The sequence below is a fragment of the Lactuca virosa genome, chromosome 3 (assembly GCF_052849685.1).
Source record: "Lactuca virosa cultivar CGN04683 chromosome 3, Lactuca_virosa_CGN04683_v6, whole genome shotgun sequence".
Taxonomy (NCBI): domain Eukaryota; kingdom Viridiplantae; phylum Streptophyta; class Magnoliopsida; order Asterales; family Asteraceae; genus Lactuca; species Lactuca virosa.
In genome coordinates this window covers 349,317,585-349,327,615 of record NC_136428.1, presented here as the reverse complement: position 1 = coordinate 349,327,615, position 10,031 = coordinate 349,317,585, and the positions used below count along the sequence as shown (strand labels likewise).

General features: G+C 33.3%; 1 non-coding gene across 1 annotated transcript; it reads left to right on the top strand.

Moving 5' to 3' along the window:
* Nucleotides 1–2,764: 2,764 nt before the first annotated feature.
* Nucleotides 2,765–2,844, top strand: TRNAL-UAG (transfer RNA leucine (anticodon UAG)). Its single transcript has one exon. It is a non-coding gene; the product is annotated as a tRNA-Leu (tRNA).
* The last annotated feature ends 7,187 nt before the right edge of the window (nt 2,845–10,031 follow it).

Sequence of the window (10,031 nt, the reverse complement as noted above, 5' to 3'; positions counted from 1 at the left end):
ACATGGGACAGGGAAAATTTGACGACGGTGTTGACTGCTTGTGTTCTTTTATATAACATGATAATAGAAGAAGAGGGTAGGACTATTTGTTCATATACCACAAACGATATACTTAATCCACCTGCAGTAATACAAGTTGGCAGCCCGACATACTTCTCAAAGGTTTTGGAAATACAAAACCGTGAAACACATCACAATCTACGACATGATTTGACAGAATACATATGGGAAAGACAATTCCAAGGGCAAAATGACGATGAAGACGAGGTGGATGACGATGGTGACGACGAGGAGGATGAGGACGGTGACGACGAGACGGATGATGCCAGTGACAACAACGACGACGATTAGAATTTTTCTATGTTTTTTTTATGTTTTTTAATTTTTATTTTATTTAGACAATGTAATATTTAATTTTAGTAATTTAATTTTTAAATTTATATATTTTTAATTAATGAAATGTGTTTTTATTTTTTTTATGTTTTCAAAAAATTAATTTATGTTATAAATTATGTTTTTTATTTAATATAATGTTAAAAAAATAAAAAAATAAAAAAAGTTATAGAGTGGTAATCATTTCCAATTTTTATAGAGTGGTAACCATTTCCAATGTTTAGTGTGTTGGTAGTAAAGTGACTGTGACCCAGAAATAAACACTTTTTGGATGGAATGGGTGTGACCACTGACCACTCCCCACATCCTTACCCGTGACTAACTTCTCCGTCATTTTCTTATAAATTAGAGTAAATTACACGAATGGTCCCTATGGTTTAGAGTAATTTGCACGTTTGGTCCCTAACTTATTTTTTAGCTTGGAAGATCCATATTGTTTGTTTTTGTTACGCGTTTGGTCCCTACTGCTTGTTTTTGTTACGCGCTTGGTCCCTATCTTACCTAAAAAACTATTATTTAAATAGAGAAAAAATGGTGGGGTAGGTAAGGTACGGTGAGGAGATGGGGTTGGGGGTGTGTTTATTTAAATAAATTAAAAAATCAATGGCAAAATAGTCTTTTTAGGCAAGACAGGGACCAAGCGTGTAACAAAAACAAACAGTAGGGACCTTCCGAGTTAAAAAATAAGTTAGGGACCAAACGTGCAAATTACCCTAAACCATAGGATCATTCGTGTAATTTACTCAATAAATTATTTACGCCTTCGTCATCTTCCTTGTTCATACTTTCGCTGTGAACCAAAAACCCTAAATCATAGCTTCATTCAAAATCAGACTTCGAGTATCTCAAATGGCTGCCACCTTTGAAAATGTTTCTACTTCTCCGTCCTCTCGTGAAGAATTCGTTGTCTTGATCATCCATGATAGCAACTTTCAAGTATCATTCGATCCAGAAGTCTTCTCCAAGTTTCTTACAGACGTTCAAATTATGGCTGAAGTCATCAAGTGTCTTCTCATCTACCATGCGCTTACAGTTGCCCCAACAATTCCATTAGATCTTATGCAATCTGCATATTTTTTTTGCCACGATTTCAACTGGGTCAGACCTAATTCTGTTCACTCATAAATCTGGAGAAGAATTCGAGTTATCAAAAGAGATTTTTCGTGAAATTATTCATCTCCCAAGTCCCAACCCCTCTAGAAATCCTCAACTTCCTGGTGATAATGAAGTCATCAAAATGTTCAATGGCATGGGTCCTGTCCCAATATACCTGCACCTCCACCACCACAACAAAGACGAAGAAGCCAAAGAAAAACGTTAAATTTTCTTCTCAGCCATCTGGCGTTCGAAACTCTCCCGAAGATTCTTCGCAAACTCATCATGAAAAAACCAGTTCCACATCACTTGTTCGAGACCCAACTCTGATTCCAACTACGAATATCGCTTCTTCATCCACTAAGCCATTTTTTGGTACATTTGATATCAGTACCCTCTTAACCACCTCATCAACATCTCTCCTTGGTCCCATTGATATTCCACTTCCTTAATCATCCACTACCGAGGAATTTGAAGATAGTCACCCCTCAGAGAATGAAGAGGATGATAATCCCATTAACTCTCTTGCGACAAAGGCTGACATTTGTAAAGTTCAGCTTAAAATTCGCAACTTTATCAATTTGAAGATTCCGCACACTCTTTCACACAGATGGGAAGTTGATCTCACTGATCTTGACAAAACCATTACAGGTGAATCTGCGAAAATTAAAGCTTCTATCCTATCCAATCTTGCTGATGAGCACAAATCTCAACTCTTTTGAGAAAGCCCTCGAAGAATTAAAGCTCTCTGAGAAGGATCTTTCAAATGAGATTTCTAACTCAAACCACAATTTGAGATCCTCAAATCATATGTTGAGACGTTCAATCCTGAGAAAATTAAACAGCTTCTCTTTGCATCTCTCAAATCCAACACGTCTCTCATTGATTCTAAACTATTCGACATGAGTTTCAGATGATTTTTTTCACGAAACTTGATGTTGCGAAGCCAAGACGTTTGGTGTTTGGAACTGTATCTAGGCAATACAAGATTTTGTAAATATTTGAAATCTTTAAGTTTGCTTTATATCTATATGTCTCCGTATACTTATATTCGCATAAGGTATTTAGGAGAACTGAGAGCAAAATTGATTGATGATGAATCCAACCAGACTAAGTTAAAACAAATGTTTGATATAAGCTTGTATTTTTGCTTTATGTTTATATGATCTATTTTGTTTTTAAAGTCTATCCAATCAAGTTGCGTGATGTGGCTTCAAAGTTTATTATATTTTATTATACTAAAATTGGGTCCTTTTTAGAAGATAATTAACAATTAGACAGTTTGGCCGAGTGGTCTAAGGCGCCAGATTTAGGCTCTGGTCCGAAAGGGCGTGGGTTCAAATCCCACAGCTGTCAAATTTTATGCGTTTTTTATGATTTAAAAAAACTTTCATTCGGTGTCTTTTAGTATTAATTTATTTAGTCTTTTATACACCTAAAAGGGATTACAGGAGGAAGTCTGAAAGGACTTCACTCCCAATTAAATAGCAATCTGGTCATGCCTACAATAGACATAGAGTGGTGAAAGACCAACAATTGAAGGCTAGTCGAAATTAAAAATCACAATTCAGTGTGCATTTTGTTTGCTGGCAAAAGCAAGATGAGTTAATAAATTTATACATCATACAATGTAAGTCAAAAGTTACATGGACTCTGTTTTCAACTTCTTCAAACAGATAAAGTTATTTGTTTTTTGTGTTGTCAATCTAACTTTCAAACATAAGCTTCATAGGATGTCTCTTGATGAAAACCAGAAGTTCTCTTTCTCTTTGGGTTCAATCAAATCTATAAAAGAAGTAAATATCAGAAAATAAACCTCTATAATAATTTCTATAGAGTTTGACGGAAAATGACACTCTAGCCCTAAAAAATCTTGACTTTTAAGGGCCCTTATTTTTTTCTAATAGTTTAGCTGCCTAAAGTCCAATTTTACCTGTTAAGTTAATCCAATTTTACATGTTACCATAGGTTGTATTGCCATGTAGGTTAATTATTGGTCGAGCTTGACCTAAGTAACAATCGGTTCGTGGGTCCCTTCCCTTCCATCATCATGTCCCTCCTATAGCCTCAAATTTAGGGGTGAGCATGGTGCGGTTTGGTGCGGTTTTAAGGCCAAACCGAACCGCAAACCGCATGGTGCGGTTTTTGTATTCTTAAAACCGTTGGGTACGGTTTTGCAATGGTTCGGTTTTTCGGTTTTTAAATGTGGTTTCGGTTTGTATCGGTGCGGTTTCGGTTTTAAACCGTGTTTAAAATTTGGTGCAATTTTTTATGTTTTTTGGTGTGGTTTTTTAAAATTGTAAGAACTGAAAACCATGTGCATGTAAGTTTTTATTGTGCTGTTTTTTTTTTTTTTTAAATCATTCATTTTCAACTCAAAACAAAAATACATAAACAAAAATTGTAAGTCGCTTAAAATATAACTTGTGACTACTCAGAAACTAATTAATAACTGAATGTTGGTTGATTTTGACATAATTTGTTACAAGCTTATTACATGTAATCGATTAGTACGTTTAGCTAACAATAGAACATTTCTTTTGCATCCCATATAGTCTTACAAAAACACAAAATAAACATATAATAAATATATTATCGTTTATAAGTATTTTAAATAACATGTATATAATATACATTGATTGATTTATTACTATACACGCTTGCGGTGCGGTTCGGTTTTGGTGGACCGGTTATTTGGACCTTCGGTTTTTGCAAAATTAAATCCGCACCATTGGTTTTTGCATCGGTTTCGGTTTTTCGGTTGCGGTTTATTGCGGTTTTGTCGGTTTTTCTTTAGTCGGTTCGGTTTGTGCTCACCCCTACTCAAATTTATCACTTCGTTTCAATGAATCGAAGGGCCATTGCTGCCTGAACTCTTTAACAAAAAAACCTAGACGCGATTTTCATTAACAACAACCGTTTAACGTTTGTGATTCCTTCGAATTTGGGGTCCAGCACAACTTCTATGGTGGTTTTCGCGAACAACAACTTAGGAGGATTTATCACGCCAAACATAGCAAACTTCACAAACACCATGGAAGAACTGTTGCTTACTAACACAAATATATCGGGGTGTTTGCCGATGGAGGTGGGATTTCTTTACAAATTACGGGTGTTGGATGTGAGCTCGAATAAGTCGGCGGGTATTTTGGCAAATGACCAAAAAAATTGTCCGCCAGACAGGCCTCTTCAAAATGATGACTCGTGATGCAGTGCTTGAACATCCTGTTGACTGCTTTGAGCTTTTTTGTGGCAATGCTCCTGAATGATGACTCGTATGCTGGAAACAAGCACATGATCCTTTCAAGGCTTCAATCCAACTCTTATGCATACATCATCAATTATTCATCACCGAAGACATAAATCATCAAATCGCAACAAAATCATTTGATTCCTTTTTCGTCCTTTTTTGTCTCAATTGACCAAAATGGACCAAGCATTCAAAAAAGATTCCACTACGAGTATTTCGTTCATGTGGTTTTTTAAACAAACACTTCCTAGAAATGAGATACGATTGCATCCCCAAAGATTTGAAGTCAGAAACTTGTTCATATGGGGCAAAACCATTCTGAATCCCCAAAGATTTGAAGTCAGAAACTTGTTCCCATGGGGCAAAACCATTAAGAATGGAGAAAGAATTGACTATTTAGTCACTCAAGGGGGGTTTTATTCGCACCCAAAATTGTAATGATTACATATTTGATGTGATTTATAATATATTTTGTTGTTGAGATCGGATTCATATCCAAGTTATATTTCCACGTTTTATTTTAATATCTCTTATTAGCCCCCTAAGTAGTATAGATGTTCCAAGTTATATCCATGTTTTATTTTAATATCGTCTTTTAGCCCTTTAATTTATATAAATATTCCAAAATATATCCATGTTTTATTTTATATAAATAGTTTTAAATTATATGATTTTTAGCCTTTTTTTTAATTGTATACACATATCATTTATTAAAATAATTTCAAATTACATTCTATTGTTTTTTTAATTATATATATATATATATATATATATATATATATATATATATATATATATATATAAATATATATATATCTCGTTAGTTTATATAATATAAAATAAACATACTTTATTATTTATATATCTAAACTACAAAAAAAAATATAAAAAATAGAACAAATCAGTTTGTATTTAATTTTTTTCACCTTTATCAGTCGTAAAATATATATTTTCTTATTTTGCTTTCTTAATGTAGATAAAATAGTTCGTTGTCTCAAACTTTTGCTATTTTTTAAACTTTTTTTTTAATTTCTTCCATGTGTACATTATTATAATAATACTAAAGAGATTTATTAAATTTGTAACATCCCAAAATTAAAGGCCAAAAATTTTATTTTTAATTTAATAATTATAAAACCATTGTCTGAAAACATCATAGAATCAACTCATATCAAAACCAATGCATCCATAATCAAAACATGTCATGATAAAACAATATCAGAGTAAAACTCCTAGAGATCTCATGTGCGGAAAATGTAGTATGATGCGTTGCGATCATGCCGGTTTCTTTTCCTTCAAAAAGGAAGTACCTGAAACCAAAACTGAAAACTGTAAGCACGAAGCTTAGTGAGTTTCCACATCAAACCGCATAATAACATACTGCCAGACATATCTGGGTGCCCGGCCTACCCTGTCAGGCATATATGGGTGCCCGACCTACCCTGTCAAGCATATATGGGTGCTCGACCTACCCTGTCAAGCATATCTGGGTGCTCGACCTACCATGTCAGGCATATCTGGGTGCCCGATCTACCATCCGGTTTATCTCAACCGGTTACAGGGACTATTTCACTCCTACCACTACCACATAATACATAGCATAAACATACTGTCAGACATATTTGGGTGCCCGACCTACCCTTCAGTTTATTTCAACCGATTATGGGGACTATTTCACCCCTCCTACCACCATCACATAATATCATAGCATACTGGCACATAAATCATATCAAATAGTGGCATACCAGACAATTATCACAAAGACAATCATCTCTACTGTAATCAACTACTAGTGAGTCGGTATTGGTGCCTTCGACCCACTTCTACTAGAAGGTACCTCACCTCGAACACTGGAAAGTAGCTGAAAAATCCTCGGCTCCGGATCTCACCCAACTCAAGCTCCTAAACATAAAATATTTCCTTTAAGTACCCTTTCATATTCATAACCCCTTACGGGTCAACTGTGATCAAAGTCAAAGTCAAAGTCAAAGTCAACATTCTGACTCAACTCGCCGAGTTGGCCCATCAACTCGCCGAGTTCCATAAATCATAAAACCTTGAAATCGCGATCCAACTCGTCGAGTTCTTTCACGAACTCGTCAAGTTCCTCATATCCACTGAATTGGGACTTTCCCACCCAGATGAGCCAGAAATGAAGCTTTATACATCAGATGAACCAGAAATGAAGCTTAACTTCTGGATCTACTTTTCACTTACACGTCCTTGCTCCTTCTTCAAGTATCCTCTTCTTTAAAATCACAAATAATGAACAAAAATGGCTCAAAACTCTCAAAAGTGAATTAGGGTTTCGTGGCTAGGGTTGGGACAATGGAGGCTGTAAATGAGGCCAACTTATGGGGGTTAAGGTGTTTAAATAGGGTGCAAAACCCTAAAAATTAGGGTTTCATTCTACCATTCCAACTCGTCGATTTGAGGCTTCTCGACTCGTCGAGTAGACTTCACAACCCATGTCCCAATCCATCTCTACTCGACGAGTTTGGGGCCTCCAACTCGTCGAGTTTCTATACAAAAATGAATAAATTATGAATTAAATACATACTAGGAACCGGGTGTTACAAAATTATTGTGTTAAAAAATTATTTTGGATTTGGTGTTCGATTTGATTAATTAAACTGAATTTTTTTTTGAAACAGCAAACTAATTACTTCTAACATCGCCATCTATGTCTCAAACGAGAATTGAATTCATGGCCTCTTAAATGAGAAAGTCATTCTCTACCGCTAGACCAAAGAACGATTATGATTTTACTAGAATCGACAATTGGCCAAAAAAATTTAACACCAAAAGCAACACGGGACCCTAGTCCGCGAGACCAAAAGTCTGTGCGATGTCTGCGCAGCGACAGCGCGACGCAGACATAAGAGGCCAAAAAGAGGTTTTGAAGAAAAACAAACACCATATTACTCACTGTTGTTGCGCTCAACGTTGTATCGTCACAAACTACAAATTATAATTTTAGAATTTTGTTTTAGCCGCTTTTGTTTATATAAAAGTTACATTTTATAACTCTTAACTTTAAGTTACTACTACAATTTATCATTTAAATAAAATAAGAAACTATCGATATGTTATACCAAAGCCTTTCATAACGAAACCAGATCTAGCCTTAAATAGATTATAAAAATATACAAATTTGATATATTTGTGCATCATAACCGCGAAGTTTTAAAAAAAAAATAATTTTTTCAACAAATCACTTTTTTATATGAGCATCTTAACCTCTTAATAATAAAAATAAAATGTTTTTTCTAATATTATTGTTTTTCCTAAATGTGTATACGTCCACAAAAAATATAAAAAATTTATTTTTCAGTAAACCTTCTAAACGTAAATATTATGACTAGTTAATATTGATATTTTATTTGAAAAAAAAAAACAATCGAGAAATTTTTTTTTTGATGTATATTTGAGTTTCACAAATTGAATCTAAAGTTTAAAATAAAATTTAAAAGTTAAGGGTTTGTTTTGTAAATAATAAATATATCGATATTTTATTATAGTAATTAGAAAAAAGGAAAGAATAAAATAAAATAAAGTAACCATGATTGCTTGGTGTCAAATTATGTCAAAAGAATTTGTAGGTGAATGGGTGTCATTAACAACACCCGACAGTTATAGTTATTAGATTTATCCAAGCGGAAGACTGTTGGATTAGGTGTTTAAGCCCATAACTATAATTGATATGTCCTTAACCCGATAGTAGCATTGTCTATTTTGGGTTGCATTCATATATATAAGTGTGATTTTCATAATTTATGTGTATTTAATAAATAAAAATTAGAATAAATAGTAAACAATTAAAATAATTCCTAAAAAGTTTTGTAAAATTATTTGATGTTGTAAATAATATAGGAAAAATATCAAGAGTCATTTGTAAACAGTGGAGTCCGATTTTTGGATTTATTAATGTTTAATCTTAGGAAAATAGAAACAAAATAGCATACAGAAGAGAAAAATCATCCAACTTATTATATAGCATCCTAATATAATGTAAGATGCTCTGGTAAAGTTTCATAATTGTTGAATAAGTGTAGGTATTTTTCATCAATTTAATCCCTTAAACATTCATTAAATCGGGAAAAATAGGAAATTGTCTTGGAAAAATCTGAAGAATTTTTCACAGAGTCTTTATGATGTCTAGAAGACGTGAAAATTTTGAAATACGGCTTTGCATATTTATAACTGTATTTTTCTATTTATTTCTCTTCGACAAAAATAAAATAGAAATCAACAGAAAACAGCCTTAGAAATTCATGCAACTTCATGAAAAGTCTTTACTCACTGCGTAGGCGATATCCGAAATTTACCAGAATTTATTGACCATCAAAAGTATTTTATATGAATTATTGATCTATTTTCTTGCAAAAATAACAATAGATCGAAAAAAATGATTTATTTTCTGAAAATTTTCAGATCATCTTGTTTTGTTGTCTGGATTCTAGAAAAAATAGGATTTGAGCAGAAAATAAGGTTTAGATATTTATTTGTGAATAAATCTTTTATGACATATTTGAAAGCTTTTTAACAACATACTGTGATCATCTAGCATCTAAGCTTGAAGATCATCACATGCATGTTGGTATTTGGGTGAAATACTACCACCGTCATCGTAAAAATCGTGGTTATGAACATATTATTCATAATCCATCCATAGAATGGTGTAGAAGTAGAAAAATGTTCATGAAATGGTGTAACTTTGAAACGAGAATAAGGGGTTTTCGATTTTACCTTAAGAACACACTTGATGAGGATGATTTTTGGTGTCTTGAGACTCATTTTCTGGAAATTTTCGAGGATGGTAGAGAGAGGAAGAGAGAAATGGAGTTGTAGAGTGTGAGAGAGAGAGAGAAGAGTGAAAGAGAAGGAAGTATGAGAAAGAAGTGAAGTGTGTAGGAGGATAAAATGATTATTGTCTTGGGGGAAGAGTGTCTTGGAGAGGGGGTGGACGACTTTTTGGAGGATGAGAGAGGCCCTCTCTCTCAAAATTACATTTAAATCATTTTCCTATATTTTATAAACTTTTAAAAAAATTTATAAATTGTATTTAGGTTGATTTATGCATTAATCTTTGATAATTTAGCTTATAACTTTAGGAATAAGATAAATGGTTTAATCTTTCCTATCTTTGATTATATTTCCATGAATTTAATTATTTTAAGTTGATATTGTAAGATTCATAATTATTTTCATATAATTTTTTGAGGTTAAAGTTTATAAAATTAGGTATTTAGGGTTTTTAGGGTTTTTTTTTTGGATTTTTTTAAACTTTGAA